Source organism: Schistocerca cancellata, chromosome 1, assembly GCF_023864275.1.
Source record: "Schistocerca cancellata isolate TAMUIC-IGC-003103 chromosome 1, iqSchCanc2.1, whole genome shotgun sequence".
Classification (NCBI taxonomy): domain Eukaryota; kingdom Metazoa; phylum Arthropoda; class Insecta; order Orthoptera; family Acrididae; genus Schistocerca; species Schistocerca cancellata.
This window is the reverse complement of record NC_064626.1, coordinates 560,860,694-560,884,798: the sequence shown is the minus strand read 5'-3', so window position 1 is coordinate 560,884,798 and position 24,105 is coordinate 560,860,694. Positions and strand designations below refer to the sequence as shown.

The window sequence follows — 24,105 nt, the reverse complement described above, 5'->3', positions numbered from 1 at the left end:
AGCTTTTCGAATAACTTCTCGAATTTTTCGTGTACTCCTCCACGTACAACTGACACTGACGCGACATTGTGATAATTTTGAGCACTGCACAACACAATGTCCAGCCCATCTTTCTTCATATGCTGTTGAATGTGTGTTGACGTATCCTCTACAGTCTTTCCCGAGATTAAAAAAAAAAAAAAAAAACCAAGAAGGGCTGCCGAACTTCCACACGCAAGCGTCGTCATTTCCGTGATTCGGCGTTACACGCTTGTTGCGTCACAGATAATCGCATCGGGTCGGTTGTTGCTTTGCCATCAGCGAGAGAAGACTTGGGAAGTCAGCACAATGTCGGAGATGTTCCCTCGTATATGACAAGGTAAAAGTTTCTTTTGAATTATTTACTTATTCAATGCAGTAATGATACCTATTGAAGATTCTTGTTGAAATATGCATCTTTATTTTAGTATTGTTCTCCAAAAAAAATTGTATTTTAAAAGTAGTTTTATGGTGGATCGAATTTTTGTTGCCATTTGGCAACACTCGGTCATACAGCGCTTTTCCCTGTTGTTGACATTTTTGGTACGTTATTACATATTTTACGGTGTTTTGAATAGTTTTATGTAGAACTGAAGCTTGTTTACAATATATGGATAACTTTCTCTCTGTTTTCACGTTATTTTAGGCCCATTTCACTGAAAGAAGCCCTTGTTTACTTAGAGGAAATTATGGATGAAGATGACAAGCCAAAGCATTGTATTTACAACCCCCTGAAATCGAAGATGGAGCTGTTAGCGGAGAAGATGACGAGGGAGATGAAGGAGGTGGGTTACCAGATAATGTGTGCCGTGGACAGTTAACAGGTAATTGTGAAATACCAGGGTTGAATGAAAGTAATGTCTCCACCTTCGTTAATTGGGTATGGATGGGAATATTTTAATAAATCAAATGGAATGTGATATTTAATTACCAATATTCACTTTTCCACATAATCACCAGCCAATTGGATACATTTCTGCCAACGATGAACAAGTTTTCTGAAGCCGTCACGGAAGAGGTCGACACTCTGTTTCCGCAACGACAGTCTCACAGTTCTCTCAACGTCTTCATCATCTTCACCGGACTGTTAGATAATGCTGTTGTAAATGTTGCATCGATATCATATGGAAAGAATCCCGTTTCATTGGTGCAGCGTTATTCCAGAGAACACAAAAAGAAAATCAGTGTTAGCCAGCCCTGTGTTATCAAAGAATACAACTGATCAATGGGAGGCGAATACCGAATGGACCTGAACGTAAACCTTTATCGAATCGGGAATCGTGGTAAAAATGGTGAATTTGCATCTTTACATGGTTGGTTGATGTGTGCGTGCATAATGAATGGCAGCTACATAGAATTGCCCATCCTATCATATCTCACTTAGAATTTCGCCGCCATGTTGCCATCTACTACTGCAATCACTACGAAGAAAAATCCAAAGGCCCTGGACTCAAGCGCACATTACGAGATACACCTTACGAAAATCTAAATTATAATGGACTTCGTCATTGACCAGTTCCAATGGAGAAGAAAAGGAGATGTGCTGGTGAAAACTGGTTCACAATCGGTCGACCTGCATGCTCAAAGTGTGAAACTGGACTATGCATAAAATGTTTGGCTACGCATTGTTGGGAGAAAGTGAAAAGTGTGAAAAGAAAAGTATTGATAATTTTTAGTTACAGGCATCTCTCTAGTTATGGTTACGAACATTTTTCGTATTTTTTTTGAAAAAAATTGTTCGGGACGTAATGGGTTAATGTGACCAACGTCTATGTTCGACGCCAGCGTGCAATAACCACTCACAGAAGGCAGGTGGCACCACTAGCAGTGGAGGGCACATAAAGATTGTCGTCGTAATGCGGAAATGGAGCGATTTGTCTGACATGAAAAGGGTTTTCGGGACAAAGATGGAAGCATTTCCGAAACGGCTAAGTTGTAAACTGTTCGCGTTTCGTCGTTGTTAAAGTATACAATGCACGGCAAAATGGCGCTATCCAAAACTGGCGCTGAGGCAACCGTGATGCTCCACTGGTCACAGATGACAGGGGTGAGCGACGGCTGCAGAGATGTGAACGGGTGAAGAGACGTGCAACTGTTGGGCAACTGACCGCCCAGATAACCGAGGGGCTACCAACAGTGTCTCATCAACGACCGTTCAGCGACCGTTGCGGTGTATGGACCTTCGCAGCAGGCGCCTGATTCTTGCACCCTTGCCGACTGCTGTTCATCGGCGACGAAGGCCGGAATTTGCACGCTGATGCCGCAACTGGACGTCCACTGAGTGGCGACAGGTGGCATTTTCAGATGAATCACGTTTTGTGCTCCATCGTATGCGTGCAATGTCTAAAAGCAAACGCCCTGCAACAATCGTCGGAAGGGTCCAGGTTGGAGAAGGGAGGGTTACGGTCTGGGGAGTGTTTTCGTGGCACTCGCTGGGTGATCTGGTCATTGTGGAAGGTACAATGGATCAACACAAGTATGTATCTATCGTTGGGGACCACGTCCACCCCTACAAGCAATTTGTTTTTCTTCAGCACGACGGGATCTACAAGCAAGACAACGCAACGTGTCACGCAGCTCGCAGTGTACGTGTGTGGTTCGAAGACCACCAGGGTGAGCTTACCGTACACCCTGGCCACCAAACTCACCGGGTTTAAACGCAGTCGAGAGTCTGTGGGACCACCTCGGTCGGGCTGTTCGCCCCACGGATCCATGAAACCAAGCGCAGGTGGCCGCAGCACTGGAGTCGGCATGGCTCCACATGACTCTCTCCCTGCACGTCTCGAAAAAAATGGTTCAAATGGCTCTGAGCACTATGGGACTTAACAGCTGTGGTCATCAGTCCCCTAGGACTTACAACTACTTAAACCTAAATAACCTAAAGACATCACACACAGCCATGCCCGAGGCAGGATTCGAAACCGCGACCGTAGCAGCAGCGCGGTTCCACACTGAAGCGCCTAGAACCGCTCGGCCACAGCGGCCGGCGCTGGGTGGAGGGTCCTGCCTATAATTCTCCAAATGTCCTCAATTTGGGGAGAGATCCGGTAATCTTACTGGCCAAGGTGGGGTTTGGCAAGCACGCAGTAGAAACTCTTGCCGTGAGTGAGCGGGCATTATCTTGCTGAAATGTCAGTCAGGATGCTTGTCATGAAGGGCAACAAAAGGGGGCGTAGAATATCGTCACGATCGGCTGTGCTGTAAGGGTGCCGCGGATGACAACCAAAGCGGTCCCGCTATATATGAAAAGGCATCCCAGACCAGCACTCTCAGGTTGTCGCGCCTTATGATGGGTGAAAGTCGTCTGGCATCCCACTGCTATCGCTCGTCATCGAGGCTCAGTTTGAAGAGGGACTCATCACATCATCACAGAAGACAATTCTACTCCAGTCAGTGAGATTCTAGGCCCCGATTTTTGTCTTAGAGTGTATGTCCTCTAACTCCAAACTACCTCAATTATCTGAATGTACATTGGCTTTGTTTGGGATTTGATTAAAATTTTCTGGTCGTGTGGGACTTCCAAATATCGAGGCACTCGAGATTTGAAGGCCCTCCAGGATCAGAGGTAGGGGGCGGGCAGACCCCGCCTCCTCTCTCACCCCTCCCCCCCCCCCCCCCCCCCGCCCCGTAGTCCTCCACTGATCAGTAAAGTCAAGTACACTGCCTGATTAAAAGTATCTAGACACCCCTATGTAACGCGGAATTGACCACTAGATGTCAGGAGCGGCGAACCTGCCAGCATGAAAGGACGAGGGGAGTAGCGTATTGTCAGCAGAAAGGTAGTAACAGCAAAACTGGCCGACCAAGAGAGATAAGTGATTTCGAACGCGAATTAGTCAGTGGATGTCACCTGAATTACAAATATATCAGGGACATTTCAACTCTTCTAAAGCTGCCCAAGTAGACTATTCCTGATGTCACTGTGAAGTGGAAACGGGAAGGAACAACCCCAGCTAATCTGAGGCTACGCAGCCTTCTGACTGCACCGGGGCAGTAGGGCATTGCGGAGTGTGGTCGTAAAAGTCGCATGAAATCAGCGGAAGGGACCCCTCCAAAGTTTGGAAACGCTACCAGCAGCCCAGCTAGCACAAAGACTGTGCGTAGGGAGCAAAAATGAATGGGTTACGGTAGACGAGCAGCTCCTCGTAAGCCGCATATTTCTTTATTTAGTGCTAATCGAAGCTTTAGGTGATGCAAAGAACGACGCCACTGGACAGTGGATGACTGGGACCAAGTACTTTAGAGTGATGAATCACGCTACATCCTGCGGAAACCCGATGGAAGGGTTTTGGTTTGGGAATACCTGGAGAACGTTACCTTCCACCATGTGTAGCGCCATCAGTGAACTCTGGAGGAGGTGGCGTTGCAGTATCGGGGCGTTTCCCTGGTTAGGGCGTGGTCTCGTTATTGCGACTAAGAAAACGCTAAATGCGGAAGGATATGAACACATTAACAGCATTGTAGTGTTACGGCGTAAAGTCAGCGCCGGCACGCCAGTCGGGAACGACAGAGGAGAGAACATTGTGAAAAGAGGTCAGCCAATCGCACGCTGACCGACCTCCCTCCAGGACGATAACGCGACATCAGCGGCCCCTACGTGAAGACGACGTAAGAGCCGCACCCGACTGGTGGCACGACTTCGATAGCAGCTTCAACGTTAGCCACTTCGTTAGCCGACGGATTGTAGCCTCTATCATTAAAAATGTCTGCGTAGCACAATTATAGATCAGGAGTCACTGCAGCTCAGTTGACAGACTTCTGTTAGTAGCGGCCACTAGGACCAGAGGTGTCACTTGTGATTGTCTATTCTGAAGAGGACTGATTGTTTTGTATGTCGCCCTTCGCTTGCGACACACTGTGTAATTGCACCTGTGGATGATCATGTATAAAGGACTACAAGAATTCTCAGATCGGAGTTAAGCATTTGTACTTGACTTTTTGTAATATAACTAACTAATACGAGTTGCTTGATTGTTTGTCTAGCGAACCGAGTATGCAGGATTCCTAGACACAACATGTAGCTCAATGGAACAGTTCTGAGATGAGTTAGAATGTCGTCTTCGCTCCAGACCCCAACGTCTGGTGTCAGCTCTTTTGGAATTTTGGAAGTATTGACTGCAATTTCTTCACAGGCATTCAGACACCTCGGTGACGTCTTCACAGCAGAGTATAAGCCGTCATAAAGACGAAGGGTGGACACACCCCAGATTAATGTCCACTAATATGTGGCCAGACACACATGATCAGACAACTTATCTACATCTTCAAGGATACTCCGAGAGCCACTTGACATTGCATGGTGAAGGGTGCTACTAGTCTTAGCCTTGCACGTTCCACTTGCGAATGGATGCGGAGAAAAGTCAATCTCCGATCCCTAAGCTCTCTTATTTTATCCTTGCGGGCCTTGCACGAGATAAACGTTGGAAACAGCAAATGGCTGGTTCAAATGGCTCTGAGCACTATGAGACTTAACTTCTGAGGGCATCAGTCGCCTAGAACTTAGAACTAATTAAACCTAACTAACCTAAGGGCATCACACATATCCATGCCCGAGGCAGGATTCGAACCTGCAACCGTAGCGGTCGCTCGGTTCCAGACTGTAGCGCCTAGAACCGCATGGCCACTCCGGCCGGCAGGAAACAGCAGAATTGTTGTGTATTCTTACGCCAATGCTGCCTCTCTAAACTTACTCAACTCTGTTTCGTAAAAAAGATGCTCTGTTGCTCTCCAAGGAGAACCATCTAAGTTCACAGAGCATTTGCATAACACTCTCGTACTAATCGAACCCACCGCTGCACGCTCCTGAATTTGTTCGAAGTCTTGTATGAACCCAGCCTACTTGGAATTCCACAACATACGAGAGGTACTCAGGAATGCGATCTCCTTAATATGTGCACTACACATTCCTAGAAGTCTCCCAAAAAACCGTAGCTGGCAATTCATCTTCTATACAACTGATTTCAAGTGCTCCTTTCATTTCGTGTCTTTTCGAAAAATTACACCGAGTTATTTAATCTCGCAAAATTACGCCCAGTAATTTAATCGACGTGATTGCATATTCGAACATTACAGGAAATTCTGTTTCACCAGTCCATATTAACCTACATTTATCCACGTTTACAACAGGCTACCATCCATTACACCGAACAAAAATTCTAACTCATCGTGAACCTCCCTACACTCACTCAGTAACGACACTTTTCCATTACTTCCACGTCATCAGCAAACAGGCTCAGATTGGACTCCATCTGACAGATAGCTTACATACACGGAAAACAAGAGCGGTCTTATCACACTTCCTGATACACTCATAAATTTTCCTTTGTCTCTGATGAGGACTCGCGGTCCAGGACAACATAAACTGTTAGTATTAGTTACATATTTAATCATCAGGTACTGGAATGGAGCGGACTGTACAGTTCTCGTGGTATCCTGAAGACTTTATTGTTACCTCGCGACCCGCGGAGAGAAAAGGCAAGAACAGAGTGTTGTTGGCGGAGACTCCGCTCTCTCACAGAAGCGCAGCAGGTACTTCGCGTCGAATGGGCCATATAATGCTCCAGCACTGTGGTAATGACAATCTTACAGAGCTTCGAAGATCAGGACTGGCAATGAAACGCGAGATGGAAAAGGGTAGGTTAAAGTTATGTGTAAGGCTGGAAGGAAGGGAGGAAGGACGGACGATTGTGGTGTAACGTCGCGTCGACGACGAGGTCGTCATAGATGGAACTCTAGTTCAAATGGAGGGGTAGGGACGAAGGAAGAATCGGCTGTTTCCTTTAATAAGTAAGTAACCGGCGTGACATCAAGTGGTGCAACGGAAACCAACTGCTGGAGATCTGCTTTTTTTGTTTTGTGTTTAATTTATTGGCTTTCAGGACGTGCCCATACAGCCATCTCAACAATGAATGTCAGTTATCATGATACGATCGTAAGGGCAACACCATACCCAGTCCCTGCCCGAAAAAAATTTCCAGGATGGCCGGGGATCGAAACCAGGGCCCTTCGGGTAGCAAGCCACCGCGCTGACCGCACAGCTACTGAAGTGGACTAAGGAAATCAGAACTCCGCTGTTTGAGAAAGCATGCTCAGTGAGTTCACCAGTGGTTAACAACGTTCGGAATGAAACATAGATTTACCGGTGTGCTCCATAGACAATTCATCAGCCATTGATCTTGGCTTTTCTTGCAATTCAGTGCAAGTATCAAATAGAAAAGAATTGAAAATGAGGCGGTAAACAATGGCGCTGGTATACTTTGCTAATGGTGCTCACGCAGTCATACTATAACTTGGAACAGTGAATCACTAACCGCTCTTGCTAAACAAGGTTCAAATGGTTCAAATGCCTCTGAGCACTATGAGACTTAACTTCTGAGGTCATTAGTCCCCTAGAACTTAGAACTACTTAAACCTAACTAACCTAAGGACATTACACACATCCATGCCCGAGGCAGGATTAGAACCTGCGACAGCAGCGGTCGCGCGGTTCCAGAATGTAGCGCCTAGAACCGCTCTGCTAAACAAGAAGGAGCGGCTTACTTTGACCTACACGAAGCCATCCAGGTGAATCACAACAAAGTACACTGAAGAGCCAAAAGATAATGAACATCTGCTTAACAGAGTGTTGGTCCACCTTCGGAACCAAATACAGCAGCCATTCTGCACGTTATGGATTCGATAAATTAGTGGTGGTTCTCCGGAGGTATGTGGCACTACATGCCTACGCGTTAGTCACGCAATTCCCGTAAATTACTGATCAGAGGTTTGTGGGCGAAATCCTGTGGTCCAATAGCGTCCGAGATGTGTTCCATCACACCAGGAGAATTATTTGGCTAAAACACCGTTGGGAGTTCACTATTAAGCTCCTCAAACCACAGTAGCACGATTCTGGCCTTGTGACACTGACAAATTACTCTACTGGAAGATGCCGTTGCTGTTGGGGGAAACGTCGCACATGAAGAGATGCAGATGGTTGGCAAAACGTTCACACGTAGTCCACAGCTGTTCGGTACCTTCGGTTACTGCCACTCCTGTAAGCGCAGGTGAATGTCTCCCATAATACAGGGTGTCCGAAAAGAGTTTCCCTGATTACATAAATTGATAACTCAGGCTAGAAGTAAGATACAGATATTAAACTTGTGTCGAATTGTTTACAGCTATCAAAGTTTTTTTTTCTGTTTGAGGTTCGCAGTACGTAAGTAGTGGTTGAGGTACAGTGCCCAAGAAGCCATGTTAACCAATCAGGAGAATGAGACACGATCACCAACCACAGTGCAGAGACACTTTCAGACAACGTTTGGAAGGAATCCACCTGATGTCAAGAGCATTAAAGCCTGGTATGAGAAGTTCAAGAACACAGGATCGGTTGCTGACCTTCCGAGGTCTGGTCGACCAAGAGCCTCAGCAGACGGGGTGGAAGCTGTAAGGCAGTATTTTCTGCAAAGTCCGAAGAAATCGGTGCGCAGAGCCTCACGTGAATTACAGATGCGAAAAAGCTCTCTCCATGACATTTTAAACAAACGTTTATTGTTTCGTGCATACATAGTACAAATAGTTCAGGCCTTGTTGCCCAATGACAGTACACGTCGATATGACTTTGCGGTCGAAGTGCTATCACGTATTGAGGACGATGATGGTTATCTCAGACGAATTGCCTTTTCCGACGAAGCGACCCTTTTTTGTCAGTGGAGTAGTGAATCGCCTTATTGTGCGCATTTGGGGTTCACAACCCCCTGGCGAGGTCATGGGGTGCAGCAGAGGCAGTCCAAAGGCGAATGTTTGGTGCACGCTATTGCACGATCGAATTATCGGGCCATTCTTCTTCGCTGACATCAATCTGCAGTGTATCTGGAGATGTTGCAATTGTATGCTGTTCCTCAGCTGCTTCAGTATCACCACGGTGTCTTGTTTCAGCAAGACGGTACACCTCCTCATTGGGGTTTGGACGTCCGTGCCTATCTCGATATAACCTTTGTTGAGCGATGGATTGGTCGTGATGGGCCAACGGTTTGGCCTCCACGCTCTCCTGACATCACCCCATTAGACTTCTTTCTATGGGGTTACGTCAAGGACGAGGTCTACCGAACACGTGTACCAGATCTTGAAACCCTGCGGCAACGGATAACCACAGTCCTTGAATCGATCCCTCCAGTGATGTTGGCTAACGTGTGGACGGAAATTGAATATCGCCTAGATGTACTACGTGCTACCAAGGGTGCTCATGTGGGAGTTTACTGATGTGTGAAAAAGTCTTTGATAGTTTGTAAACAATTAGACACCAGTTTCATATTTGTATCTTACTTCTAGCCTGAGTTATCAATTTATGTAATCAGGGAAAGAGTTTTCGGACACTCTGTATAATGTAGCATGTTCCGAGCAGCTGCGTCCTTGGTGCGGTGCATGTATTGAGCTGCCGTTGGCCTGGACGACGGCGTGCCCATCGACGTGGTGTAGCGGGGAACGTGATTCATGCGAACAGGCGGCACGCTTCCATTGACCGACGGTGCATTCTCGGCGATCCCGTGCATGTTGTAATCATAAATGACGATGTCGTTGGACCGATATAGGAACACGTAGCGGTTGGTTTGTTCAACAATGTGGGCTGAACGTTTATGTCTGCATCAGCATTGTACTCTGTCGTCACAATTCTTACAGTTTGCTTTACAGAGTGAGCAACCCTTCTACCTCGTCGTTCTGTGATGAGGCGTGAATATGCAATACTTGGTGGCCTACTATTCATCGCCTATTCGTGGTTTCATTGTCCTTGCACGCAACGAGAACTGAAAGAAAGAGAAATTTAGAACAGTAATGAAACCACGTTTTAGCTCCGCCTCTCATCGTTTTGAAGGAGATGTAATCGGATAGGAAGGTAGGTAAACACAAGCGATAATTAACACTCCTACCTCCTGTTACCTCTCTTTACGGTGATACTCATTGTTGTTTTTAATAATAAGTGAATAAATAATAACTGAAAAGGAAACAAAAGGCATTTATTTCGGCATTTACGCATTTATATTAAAAATGCAGAATAAGCATCATAAAACTGGAGCGTTTCAAACTCAAAGATGTGAATCGTACTTACTCACGTTCAGATTGAAGATAGATTTAAAACAACTAAAAAGACAGTCAGCCAAAATTCCGGTCTTTATTAGTAACCAAAACAAAATTCATAGTGGATGTTCTTGACAATGGTCATATAGTTGATGCTCCATATCTCTGAGAAGCTAAAGAAAAGGAAAAGCGTCGTCGAAACTAAAAAACATGACTTGCTCTACAAAATGCATATAGGTTGTTAGGGGTGTAGGTGCAGATTTTCATTGGTGGTAAAGGACAACATTACATCAGTATTTATTTCATTCGCAGACTAATAATTAAAGCTATTAGAAGGAGCATGTTTTTAGGTTGGCTAGTACAGGAGTATATGTGGCAAGAGCAAATCATTAAAGCTTATTTTCCCCTGGGCAGCAGGTCAGGTGTTGAAGTGTCGACGCAAAATGGTTAGGCTACACTGACAGGTGTAGTCCAATAAGTGGCGCAGTTACAGCTGTGCAGAAAACATCCTGAGGTAAATTACGTGATGTGTTTGTGGGCGACTGTTAGATGCAGAGAGAAAACAACTAACACACTCAAGTGGAAACATTTTAAGGTGCCAATCATGAAAGTATCTGCATTTATACTTCTAACATCTTGAATACAGAAACAACTCAAAAAACATTTAAAGACAAGCCTGTAGTTCATCCTTAATGTCTTAGTTTTCTTTGTAAGTACTAGATAACATTCAAAACTATTTTTCGTCTTCAACAGAGCTGACTTTTTTCACTGTTGAAAACAGTTTCGTTAAATTTTTTTCTCATTTATTTATTTTCTCATTTAGGCACAGTGTATGATTTTTCTTTATCCAAGCACCGGTACGCCTTTTCTCTATCCAAGCACCAATAGATTTAGGTTGTGATATGTTCGAAATGCCTGCCATTGTTGGCGATAAAGCGGCGCAGACGAATAGCGAAATCCTGCATGCCCGCAGAAGTGTCGGAACATCGTTGCTGTCGATAACCTCTTGAATGGCTGTTTTCAGCTCAGCAGTGGTTTTGGGGCTATTGCTGTACACCTTGTCTTTAACATAGCCCCACAAAACGGAGTCGCATGTGTTCAGATCCGGAGAATATGGCGGCCAATCGAGGTCAACGCCAATGGCCTCTGGGTACCCCAGAGCAAGAATAGCGTCCCCAAAGGGCTCCTCCAGGACATCAAACACTCTCCTGTTTCGAAGGGTTCGAGCTCCGTCTTGCATGAACCACATCTTGTCGAAATCAGGGCCACTTTGGATAGTGGGGACGAAATCGTCTTCCGAAACCTTCACGCACCGTTCGGTAGTCACCGTGCCATCAGGGGAATATCGCACCGATTATCCCGTGACTGGAGATTGCACACCACACAGTCACCCGCTGCGGGTGAAGAGACTTTTCGATCACGAAAAGCGGATTCTCAGTCCCCCAAATGCACCAGTTTCGCTTATTCACGAACCCATCCAAACGAAAGTGCGCTTCCTCGCTAAACCAAACCACATGCGCATACTAATTCCCATCATGCCCCGCAGACAACCGTGCAGTTTGAAAGTCCTAACGCAAACCGTTCAGAAATTATGACGATTTTATTTCATACAGTTCAATAATTGTCAGCCTGTAACTAGGTTAACATCGAACTGAGTAATAGGTATCCAAAAGATTTCAAGACCTAATGACCAATTCGATTACCTTATAGAAAACAGGCATTAAATGCAAAAACAAAACTTCAAGTGACTGTACACTGCAGACTCTTTGAAGAATCTGGAATTTTTATTTCGTGTTCCATGAAATACGAGTACAATTAATAAAGTCATGCCCGATATCTGCAACGCTACCCAAAAGCCACTTAAGCGATTCATATGGACATATGAACTCTTTTCCATTTTCCAGATTTGATTGTGTGCGTGATTACTAAACAGATGGATGAATGGCAGGATTCGTTTGGTCGAACCAGAAGACATCTCGGATGCAGATATCATCAGTGAAGTATCTTTACCGCGCCCTATGAGATATCTTTCTGAACTCCTGACAGTAACTGCTCCCAAAATTTTGAAATCATCTGATTTGGTACGTAGTCAACTACTGCATGCGGTAAAAGCAATCTTTCCGCTGCCATTCTCATGTCTCTGTGTCTGTGATATCTCATGCTTGGATCATACAACACTGGTTCGACAGCATACAGTTCCATAAAACACAATGTTGCCTCTGATGCTTGGCTATGACGTCATAAGAGTTTCCATGACGCTTCGTTCACAAGGGTCGTTTCGGCGGAAACGTGTCATACCTCGTGGGAGCGCACCTTTAGGCTTGCGCGCTTCTTCGCGTTTGGGTGCTTGCTCACCTGTGTTTCGAAACCCTCTCTCTTTAAGGAGGCGGCACGAGTGCCGCTTTATCCCGGCAAGAAGCAGCAATCGATAGCGGCGTGGCGTGCAGAGGTGTGGAGTGGAGTGGCGTGGCATAGCGTGCCGTGATTATCGACTCGGCGGCTCGACCACGTGTACCGGGCTGGTGGCCGCCCGCTGCTCACGCCATCTCGCCGCTTATAAAATATTCAACAACTAGCGGGGCTGTAGCATCCTCCCCAAGGCGACGCTCAAACCTGCACCCATACTGGATCCGTATTTCTCCCGATACAAAGTAGGGCGGTCATCGGACGACGTCGCCAGGGGGATAAACACTGACAAGGCAAGTACTCTTGCTCGAACAGGTCAAACCGAATACAAACGTTTTCAAATACATCATCGCTGCCTTGTGTCCTTCTACATGCAGATATTTTGTTTAAAAATTCTTGCCGAGCGGGATTAGCCGAGCGGTCTAGGGCGCAGCTGTCATGGACTGTGCGGCTGGCCCCGGCGGAGGTTCGAGTCCTCCTTCGGGCACGGGTGTGTGTGTTTGTCCTAAGGATAATTTAGGTGAAGTGGTTTGTAACCTTAGGGACTGATGACCTTAGCAGTTAAGTCCCACAAGATTTCACACACATTTGGACATTTTTTTTAAAAATTCTCTCTCTGTTTGAACAGGCCTCGAAGGCCCAACGGTACAGACCGACCGCCGTGTCATCCTCACCTGTTAAGGGTCACTGGATGCGGATATGGAGGGGCTTGTGGTCAGCGCACCGCTCTCCCGGGCCGGCCGCGATGGACGAGCGGTTCTAGGCGCTTCAGTGCGGAACCTCGCTGCTGCTACGGTCGCAGGTTCGAATCGATGCCTCGGGCATGGATGTGTGAGATGTCCTTAGGTTAGTTAGGTTTAAGTAGTTCTAAGTCTAGGGGACTGATGACCTCAGATGTTAAGTCCCGTAGTGCTCAGAGCCATTATTGAAGCTCTCCCAGCCGTTGTCAGTCTCCGTGACCGGAGACGCAACATCTCAATGAAGTAGCTCCTCTGTTGCCATCAAAGGCGGAGCACATCCCACTTGCCGACAGCGCTCGGCAAACGGTGACCCGTCCAACTGCTAGCCAAGACCGACAGCGCTTAACTTCGGTCATCTGACGAGAATCGGTGTTACCGCTGCGGAGAAGACCGTAAGCTATATAATTTAAAAAACTCAAGATAAAATTCATCTGCACCTGTACTACAAATTAGTTGTTGTTGTTGTTGTTGTTGCTGCTGCTGCTGCTGCTGCTGCTGCTGGTGTTGCAGTTGTGGTGTACAGTCAGCAGACTGATTTGCTGCAGCTCTCTGCCTTATCTTGTGTAAGCTTCTTTTTCGCTTAATAATTACTACAACCTAAACACATTTGAAACTGCATACTATATTGAAGCCTTAGTTTCTCTGTACATATTTACTCACCACACTTCCCTTCCACTGCCGCCGCCGCCGAAGCTGAGTTACCATGAGGAAAACCCGCGTTCGATTCCCGGTACTAGACGCTTCAGTCTGAAACCGCGCGACCGCTACGGTCGCAGGTTCGAATCTTGCCTCGGGGATGGATGTGTGTGATGTCCTTAGGTTAGTTAGGTTTAAGAAGTTCTCATTTCTAGGGGACTGATGACCTCAGATGTTAAGTCCCATAGTGCTCAGAGCATTTTGAACCATTTGAACCCGGTACTGCCAAGGATTTTTCCTTGATGGAAGACGAGCGGGGTGCACTCTGTCCCGTGATGCCAATTGAGGAGCTACTTGATAGAGAAGCAGCGGCTCCACGGTCTAGTAAGTCGTCACACGGCCGGGAGAGCGGCCTGCTGTCTAGAGTCGTTGATAAAATATGGCTATATAGATACTTTTTACAAAAAATACCGATATATACCGGCGATATATTTTCCCTCGATATACCGATATCTAAACGGCAATATCAAGTGCCAATATTTTATACCATATTTTTCTCACAATTTTTGGTTAATACACTCCTGGGAATGGAAATAAGAACACATTGACACCGGTGTGTCAGACCCACCATACTTGCTCCGGACACTGCGAGAGGGCTGTACAAGCAATGATCACACGCACGGCACAGCGGACACACCAGGAACCGCGGTGTTGGCTGTCGAATGGCGCTAGCTGCGCAGCATTTGTGCACCGCCATCGTCAGTGTTAGCCAGTTTGCCGTGGCATACGGAGCTCCATCGCAGTCTTTAACACTGGTAGCATGCCGCGACAGCGTGGACGTGAACCGTATGTGCAGTTGACGGACTTTGAGCGAGGGCGTATAGTGGGCATGCGGGAGGCCGGGTGGACGTACCGCTTAATTGCTCAACACGTGGGGCGTGAGGTCTCCACAGTACATCGATGTTGTCGCCAGTGGTCGGCGGAAGGTGCACGTGCCCGTCGACCTGGGACCGGACCGCAGCGACTCACGGATGCACGCCAAGACCGTAGGATCCTACGCAGTGCCGTAGGGGACCGCACCGCCACTTCCCAGCAAATTAGGGACACTGTTGCTCCTGGGGTATCGGCGAGGACCATTCGCAACCGTCTCCATGAAGCTGGGCTACGGTCCCGCACACCGTTAGGCCGTCTTCCGCTCACGCCCCAACATCGAGCAGCTCGCCTCCAGTGGTGTCGCGACAGGCGTGAATGGAGGGACGAATGGAGACGTGTCGTCTTCAGCGATGAGAGTCGCTTCTGCCTTGGTGCCAATGATGGTCGTATGCGTGTTTGGCGCCGTGCAGGTGAGCGCCACAATCAGGACTGCATACAACCGAGGCACACAGGGCCAACACCCGGCATCATGGTGTGGGGAGCGATCTCCTACACTGGCCGTACACCACTGGTGATCGTCGAGGGGACACTGAATAGTGCACGGTACATCCAAACCGTCATCGAACCCATCGTTCTACCATTCCTAGACCGGCAAGGGAACTTGCTGTTCCAACTGGACAACGCACGTCCGCATGTATCCCGTGCCACCCAACGTGCTCTAGAAGGTGTAAGTCAACTACCCTGGCCAGCAAGATCTCCGGATCTGTCCCCCATTGAGCATGTTTGGGACTGGATGAAGCGTCGTCTCACGCGGTCTGCACGTCCAGCACGAACGCTGGTCCAACTGAGGCGCCAGGTGGAAATGGCATGGCAAGCCGTTCCACAGGACTACATCCAGCATCTCTACGATCGTCTCCGTGGGAGAATAGCAGCCTGCATTGCTGCGAAAGGTGGATATACACTGTACTAGTGCCGACATTGTGCATGCTCTGTTGCCTGTGTCTATGTGCCTGTGGTTCTGTCAGTGTGATCATGTGATGTATCTGACCCCAGGAATGTGTCAATAAAGTTTCCCCTTCCTGGGACAATGAATTCACGGTGTTCTTATTTCAATTTCCAGGAGTGTATTTGAAGTTGTTCTTTTAAAATTGTAGTAGAAAAAAATGTCTCTGGGCACTATGGGACTTAACATCTGTGGTCATCAGTCCCCTAGAACTTAGAACTACTTAAACCTAACTAACCTAAGGACATCACACACATCCATGCCCGAGGCAGGATTCGAACCTGCGACCGTAGCGGTCACACGGATCCAGACTGAAGCGCCTAGAACCGCACGGCCACACCGGCCGGCAGTTGTAGTAGAACATAATTTTACTTTCACTGTGTGAAGAAGTCTTACCACATTTTGAACTTCATCATGTCCAATCTTAGTCCCGTAAAACTAACAGCACGACATCGCCTGCAGCGCCTCTTCTGGTCTCGTGACCATAGCGGTTGGGCTCTAGACGAATAGAAAACCGTGGCCTGGTGAGATAAGTCCCAATTTCAGTTAGTAAGAGTTGATGGTATGGTACAGGTATGGCGCAGACCCCATGAAGCCAAGGGCCCCAATTGTCATCAAGGCTCTGCGCAAACTAATGGTTGCTCAATAATGGTGTGGGCTGTGTTTACGTTGAATGGACTGTGTCGTCTGGATATTCGGCTTGTTTGAGGCCATTTGCAGCCATTCATGGGCTTCATGTTCCCAAACGACGATGGAATTATTTGGATGACAATGGGCAATGTCACCGGCCAGAACTGTTCGTGATGGGGTTGAAGAACATTCTGGACAATTCGAGTGAATGGTTTGGCCACCCGGATCGCCCGACGCGAGCCCCATCGAACATTTACGGGACATAATTCGGAAGTCAGTTCGTGCACAAAATTTTGCACCGGCAACGCTTTCGCAACTATGGACGGCTATAGAGCCAGAATGGTTCAGTATTTCTACAGGGAATTTCCAAGAGCTTGATGAGTCCATGCAACGTCCAGTCGTCGAATTGCTGCACTACGGTGAGAAAAAGAAGGTCCGACGCGATATTACGAGGTATCCCGTGACTTTTGTCACCTCAGCGTATAAAATATCTGCACTTATACCAGTTACACCCTTACTCCATAACGTAAAAGTCCATATTCCACGTGACCATAGCGGAAACTAAAACTACTCAACCACGCTTGACAGAGAAACGGGCCGCAGCCATCAAGCAGTACTTCAACTCATTGGTTGTCTGCGATCATCATATTTCCTGGGAAACATGAGCGATAAGCAATAAATTGCGGCGATCTGCGTACGTGCGTTCGATGTAAGGGCAGATCTGACGACATGGAACGGATTGCTGCGACACATCGCTAGTATGTGGCACACTTTACAGAAATCGTGTTTTTACTTGGCGAAAGTAATGCTTTCGATTTGCGAAGTATCTTTCATTACTTGTCAGACATCTGCGAAAGTAAATGCTTTTGGTTTTAAAAGTACGAGCTGTGTGAGAAAAGTAATGAACCTGACTTTTTATCTACCTAAGTTTCAATTATTTTCAAACAAGAAAACTGCCCCCTTCAATGTAGTTCTCTTCGGCAGCTGTACACAGGCGGAGCCTTTGTTCCCGCTCTTCGTAGCAGCGCTCAGAGGCTTCATCTCATAGGGGGTTTAAAATGTCGATAACATTTTTTGAATGTTCTCCAACGTCCCAAAACAACGTCCTTTTAAGACATTTTTCAACTTCAGAAAAGAAAAAAAGTCGAGAGAAATCAGCTAAGGTGAACAGGGGGACTGTGCAACAACAGGTATGCCTTTTGAGGTCTGGACCTCCGTGATGGAAGTGGTCGTGTGCCACGGGGTGTTGTTAAGATGTAACAACCATTTGTGTGCAATGTCCGATCTCTCTCTAGTCACCCTTTTCCTGAGACTTTAAAGCACATCATTCTAAAATACTTGGTTGACAGTTTGTCCCGAAGAAACAAATTCTTAATGCACGATACCCCTCCTGTCAGAAAAGCTAATCAGCATTTTTTTTATCGATGGTTAGGACATTCGAGCTTTTTCGATCGAGGAGATGTCTCAGAGTGCCATTCCTCACTTTGCCGCTTTGTCTCTGGGTGGTACTAAAAAATCCACGATTCCTGACCTTCAGATGGTTCAAATGGCTCTGAGCACTATGGGACTTAACATCTGAGATCATCAGTCTCCTAGACTTAGAAGTACTTAAACCTAACTAACCTAAGGACATCACACACACCCATGCCCGAGGCAGGATTCCAACATGCGACTGTAGCAGTAGCGCGGTCCGGACTGAAGCGCCTAGAACCGCTCCGCCACAGCGGCCGGCTCATCACCTTCGATCAGACGACTGAACCATTTGTGGTCACTGGCAGTCCTCTCAAGAAGATCAACGCGCACGTTTCTTCGATTGTCCTTCTGCTCTGTGAGGTTTTTCGGCACCATTTTGGCACAAACCTTCAGCATGAGAAAATCTTCGGTCAAAATTTGATGTGTGGTGAAAGAGTTTAAGGTTAACAAGTCACCCATCACCCTTACTGCTAAAGGTCCGTCTGGTCTCACAATAGCACGCACACGTTCGACTTTTCGTCGGTTTTTTAAGTGGAAGCTCTCCCTGAGTGAGGTTTACCTTCAACGTGCTCTCGGCCTCCCAAAAAGATTTGTGCCAGCGAAAAACTTGTGCTCTTGATAAGTTATGTCCCCCTCAGGCCTGTTTCAACTTTTCGAAAGTCACACTCGCGGATTCTTCAATTTCAACGCAAAACATGATGGCATAAAGCTGCTCTAAATTCCGCTGCTCCATTTTCGTAACACAACAAAAACAAAACTTCTGATGGTACTCTCGAAAATCACGTGATGGCTGTATGGAGCTGTAACTCGGACTGAGCATCTAGAAGGGATGAACACACCGCTCTTCACAAGCAGAACAACACAGCGTTGCCAGATTGCTCGCAGTGTTGTCAGCTTCATTCTTTTTCTAGCACACCTTGTATTTTGTAGCAAGCGGCATGTTATAAGTAGGATCCTCAAGTCTCCACATCATTCCATGTGAAATGGTAAGCTTAACAGAACATTTGTCACTGTCCCTAGCGAACACACTGGAGTGCTGTAGCTTGTAAAAAAATTATACCAGGCGGAAATGAGACCATAGGCCGCTGACGTCATGACAGGGAAGTTGCGTGTATGTATCCGCCAGCTGTATGGAATCAACACGGTGAGAATGGTCAACGTGTAAAACAGCAAATAGCAGCTATTGTTCCGACGTCCACACCGCATATAAAGCTGCCCTGTTTGTTGGTCCATCAATGTGGAGTATCAGAAGTGTCCACAAGGAACGGTATATCACTCCCAGCCACGTAACACAGCCTAAAAACTGTGGTCGTAAAAAGATCCTAACAGAAAGAGACCAGATATGAGTGTCGTGCTTTGTCCATGACAATCCGTTTTAAACCCGATGAATAAATCGCCATGACAAATCCTTTATTTGGATAAAATGGCTCACACGATCGGGTCTGCAGGACGTAAATCACATCTTCAGGCGCCACAAAAAGAAAGGAAAACTAGGAGGGTGTCTCCACAACCGTAACATTGAAAGGTCTCATACAGATGATTGCGAACGAGAGAGTCGTACCAGTCACGTGAAAAATCCATCAAATTTATATAGGATGCAAGATCCCGTGTGGGTGAGGCATGAAACGGTTCTCTGAGTCAACCAGTACCACACCGGGTAAACGGGCCCAACCGAAAAAAAACCGAATGTAACAGCAAATAAGCATTCATTGCCAGTCTAATGTAATCTATGAACCAACTGCGAACGATTGGACATATGGCATCGGCTTTAGAAATTAAAGTAAAGTCATAAAAGCCGTAGACTGCGACTTGGTGAACCTCACAAGTAGCTTACCATAAAGCGTCCAGCCCGCCGCATAACGTTGACGGCCGCGAATACAACTCCACTGCTGAACTCGAGCGAGGTGTGTAAAGTAGCAGCTGTGTAAACTGAGCGTACAGCTGCTCAATAAATCACGTTAGAGGCGGACGTGTGACCGATAGTAGTCGTTTCTTTACGGTAGAGAGTAGCTAGTGTCACCTGAAGATAAGTGCGAAGTGACGTCAGATGATGTGTTCACAAATCTCGATGCGACCACGAAATTCGATAACAGTCGACAAATGAATAACTCTGGAGAGGCCATATTGGATTTACTTACGTATTTTGCTGTTTTCATATTATAAATTGCGTGTAATGGCACTATGCCGTTTCAAGGCGGCGACGAAATGAAGATTTATCACAAACATGTCGCTCTTGGTAAGAGTTGTTGTAATCAGTTGTCAGTTAATGACGTAACGGCGGTACAAAGACTTCAGGAAATTCTAAGACGAAATACGCTATTAGAAGTTGTACGAGGTCACTGTACTGTAGTAGATAGAGGCATGGTGTTACAAAGAAGGTTCATGTTCTGAAACACTTTTTATACACTTTCATGTTTGTAAAAGATTCTGGGACTTTCTCATACAGTTACCAGAAGAAGTATGTTCTGTAATATTCGATGTTATACTGGGTGTCGCAGGACGAATTGTCAATATTCAGGGATCAAATGAAGAAACAAAGTTCATAAGGACATATGCCCTGTTTCGAATGGTTTATGAGGTAGAATACATTTAGTGTACATATGATTTTGGGCTTGTGGCGTGCACGTATGTGTCTTACCGACCCATCCTCTTTGACGGCCGGCCAGAGAGGCCGAGCGGCTCTAGGCGCTACAGTATGGAACCGCGCGACCGCTACGGTCGCAGGTTCGAATCCTGCCTCGGGCATGGATGTGTGTGATATCCTTAGGTTAGTTAGGTTTAAGTAGTTCTAAGTTCTAGGGGACTGATGACCTCAGAAGTTAAGTCCCATAGTGCTCAGAGCCATTTGAACCTCTTTGACGTTTTATTCTAGCCAAGCCTAACTCGTTGCTTTCAATCTCTTTACTCGGGATGTCTCCCTACTATTAAATTAGCCTGTTAAACGCACAGTTTTCCATAGTGTGTTGTGACTGAAGTAGCGCGAGGTTTTTATACCATGAAAAACGCATATTATAATGTTTACTAATTGTTTACAAGTGTACACCTGACATTGTATTGAATAATACAGGAAATAAATAAGAACGTATATTAAATGTGTTCTGTCTTGGAAACCATTTGGAACAGGGCATATGCCCATATGAAGTTTTTTGCTTCAAATGATGGTTCCTACCATATCCCAGAATATTGACAGTTCCTCCTACGGCACTCAGAATACACATAAGAGCACTCTCCCGACTGAGTTTGTTCGTTCTTGTGAACATGCCAGGGAATATGGAGGCAGAGACTGAGAGAGTAGTCACCTGAATCAGAGGCACTTTAACTGCAAAAATTGACCAGAGAACGTAATAATAAGTGTCATAAATGACTTGCTGATACACGCAGATTCACATATTCATTAGAAAATATAGGTAAAGTCGTGTGACAACTTTCGTTTTTTAATCAGACCGATGTGTATACTTTGCTACAAATTGACTTGTTTCCTTTTCTGCCAAAGCAACTATCCGCGTTCTTGGATTCTTCAAATCGTTCTAATGGCTCTAAGCACTAAGGGGCTTAACATCTGAGGTCATCAGTCCCCTAGACTGAGAACTAATTAAACCAAACTAACCTAAGGACATCACGCACATCCATGCCCAAGGCAGGATTCGAACCCGCGGCCGTAGCAGCACCGCGGTGCCGGACTGAAGCGCCTAGAACCGCTCGCCCACAGCGGCCGACTTTGATTCCTTACGCGCTGTTTCTAGAGTATTCATTACTCAGGTACGGAGTGCACGTAATATTCTGTAAATATAACTGAAAGACATACACAATGGATATTGTAGCGCGAGTGAAACAACGGACACTGTATAATTAATTGGAATAAGACAACAGAAGACTTTATTACTCATTCACGTATTTACATCACGTTTTCGTTTCTAAACTGACGTCAAAATGAAATACGCATAATCACTTTGGCAGAAAAAGAAACAAGGTAATCTAATGCAAAACATACACTTCAGTCGGCTTAAAAAAAGAAAGATGTGACATGTTTCATTTCTTCGCTAGAGCATGAAATGCTGGTTGCGGTAACAGACTGATGCAAAGGGAGCGCACGACGTAACTTATAGCACAATTATTAAATCAACAACCGGTCACATTACTTCCAATGACGGCACCGTGCAGCCAGTGTACCAGACTCACGATTACTTTCACATGATGGTGGAACTAAATATAAATGCTATTACAAAAACTACTTCTAGGTGCTCCTGTCGTATCAACGCGATCACTGTGGGTTTTGTTAGAGCAGAGGTCTCAGCTCATCACTACCGCGTTCCGTGTAAGTTTCAATTGAAACCCCGAAACCTTCCCCCCTCCCCCTTTCCGTAAAACTCGATGCGAACACGAAACGCCATAGAAGTCGAGCAATTTGCTTGACGTCACTTCCCATAAGCTTCAGGTGAAAGTAGATTCACCCCCCCCCCCCTATGGTGCTGCTTGGATAAAATGGCACTGTAGAACTGACTCTGTGACAATAGGGTGCTGTTATTCTCGCAGGCCAGGGAAAGCCTTCTTCTCATAGGCAGAATAGTGGCAGAAGAACTCACGCAGTTGTCTTGGCTGGTTCTTAAATTGTCTTTCTTTCTCGTTTTCTTAATTTTTTTGTCAGTTTTTGCGCCCTCTCTATGCCTGCGCCCTTGGTGCGGGCCTAACTCGCCACCTCCTCGGTACGATCCTGTTTTGAAACACGTTGTATGCTTGCGTGTCTGAAACAGACCGCTTATCATTCACATAAAGATACTGCGCATGCGCCGGTCGTAATAACCGACCGTAACTGCGCGACGCGGTTGCGCTGCACGTCATAATACCTGGAGCTAGCCCACAGATGGCTCTCTACGCGGGAGGCGGCGTGTCACGGGAAGTTCTCGCTTGGCCTTGACAGCAGCTTTAAGTCCGCATAATCAGTACCACGTTGATGAAGCTCGCTTGGGTGCAGTTGTGAACTGCGCGAGGCGTGACAGTTCAGTCAGCGAGACAGGAGGCTGTAGGTGGCAGGCGTGCCTATGAGCTGAGTTTTACGCTCGTAGCAGCAGCGGAGGACGTGTCAGTCGGAGAAAGAACTCACCTGGCGGAGGAGGGCGCGAGACGCGCAGCGGCCGGTGGAAGGCAAGGCACGGGACGGGACGGCTAGGCTGCCGCCGTGCCGCGCACTGCCGGCTGGCTGCGTGGGCGGCACGCCGCGACACGCCGCGATAATCGATCTCTGGCGAGCCCAACGCGGCGCGGCGCAGTCAGTGGGGGCGCTGCCTCTGCCGGTCCATTCAACTCCGCGCTCACGACTGTGGGGTGGGAGCAGCCTGCCCGCCGCGCGGGTTGCCTGCGCACGGGCGATGTAAGCTCCGCGAAATGCGAGACCCGCTGCGTTTGAGGCCTGTGAAAGTTTTAGGACTATACCTTACTGTGCTACGCCCGCCTTCTTTGGCTACATTTTGTTGCAACGTATTAATTTCAAAAGTCCGTCGAAGCTGCGTTATTCCTGGAGTCGTTCAGCCATCTATACGTACCTTTGTTGTAACCTTATTCGGCGATTATGATACTGAACGCAGCTTTAGCGGAATAATCCGCAATATATCCTCGCTTAATTCATTAAAAACTGTCAATTGTTACATTCCTTCTGGCATCAATTAGAAAAGAAAAAATTCGTAGTAAAAAAAACTATTGCAGTTGCTTTTTGCACAGTTTTTTTTTCCATTCGAAGACTGTATCAACCAAAGACGTAACGTTAGTAGTAGTAAGTCAATATCCGTCTATTCTCTTAACAGATCTGAATTTCCAAATCAGTTTAATTCTTAGTCCAGATTCGGATGTGCTGCATCTAAATAGAGAACGACATCGATCATTACTTTTCGTCCAGTCATTTATTGAAGTTGTTATTGCTTAAACTACTGTAAACATTATTGCTCCATCCCTGATGACGTCTTTGCATGTAATAACAAAAAAATATATTGTTAATATTGTTGTAACGAGGAGCAAACAGATCCAGTTTTTCAGAAATTAGAGATACGTGTGGACTTCAAAAAGGAACCATTCAAAAGCCAAGATCGCACAAAATATTTTTTATTCAAGACAACCGGTTTCAACAGTCTTAGCAATCATCTTCAGGTCTTAAATATTTTTTTGTAGTAAAACATGTTGATTCTACCCTGAACCTCACGCATAAGGTGTCAAGTGTATAAAACTCAGCACGTCATAAACGTTTTTCATCGCTAAAATACGAGGGCTGTCCAGAAAGTAAGTTAC

General features: G+C 46.4%; 1 protein-coding gene across 1 annotated transcript in view; it reads right to left on the bottom strand.

The window, feature by feature from the left end:
• LOC126181131 (alpha-taxilin) overlaps positions 1-23,004 on the bottom strand; it is a 244,805-nt gene extending 221,801 nt beyond the window's left edge. The window contains exon 1 of the mRNA XM_049924748.1: positions 22,931-23,004. The gene's annotated coding sequence lies outside the window, so the exon portion shown is untranslated. The remainder of the gene's footprint in view (positions 1-22,930) is intronic.
• Positions 23,005-24,105: the final 1,101 nt, after the last annotated feature.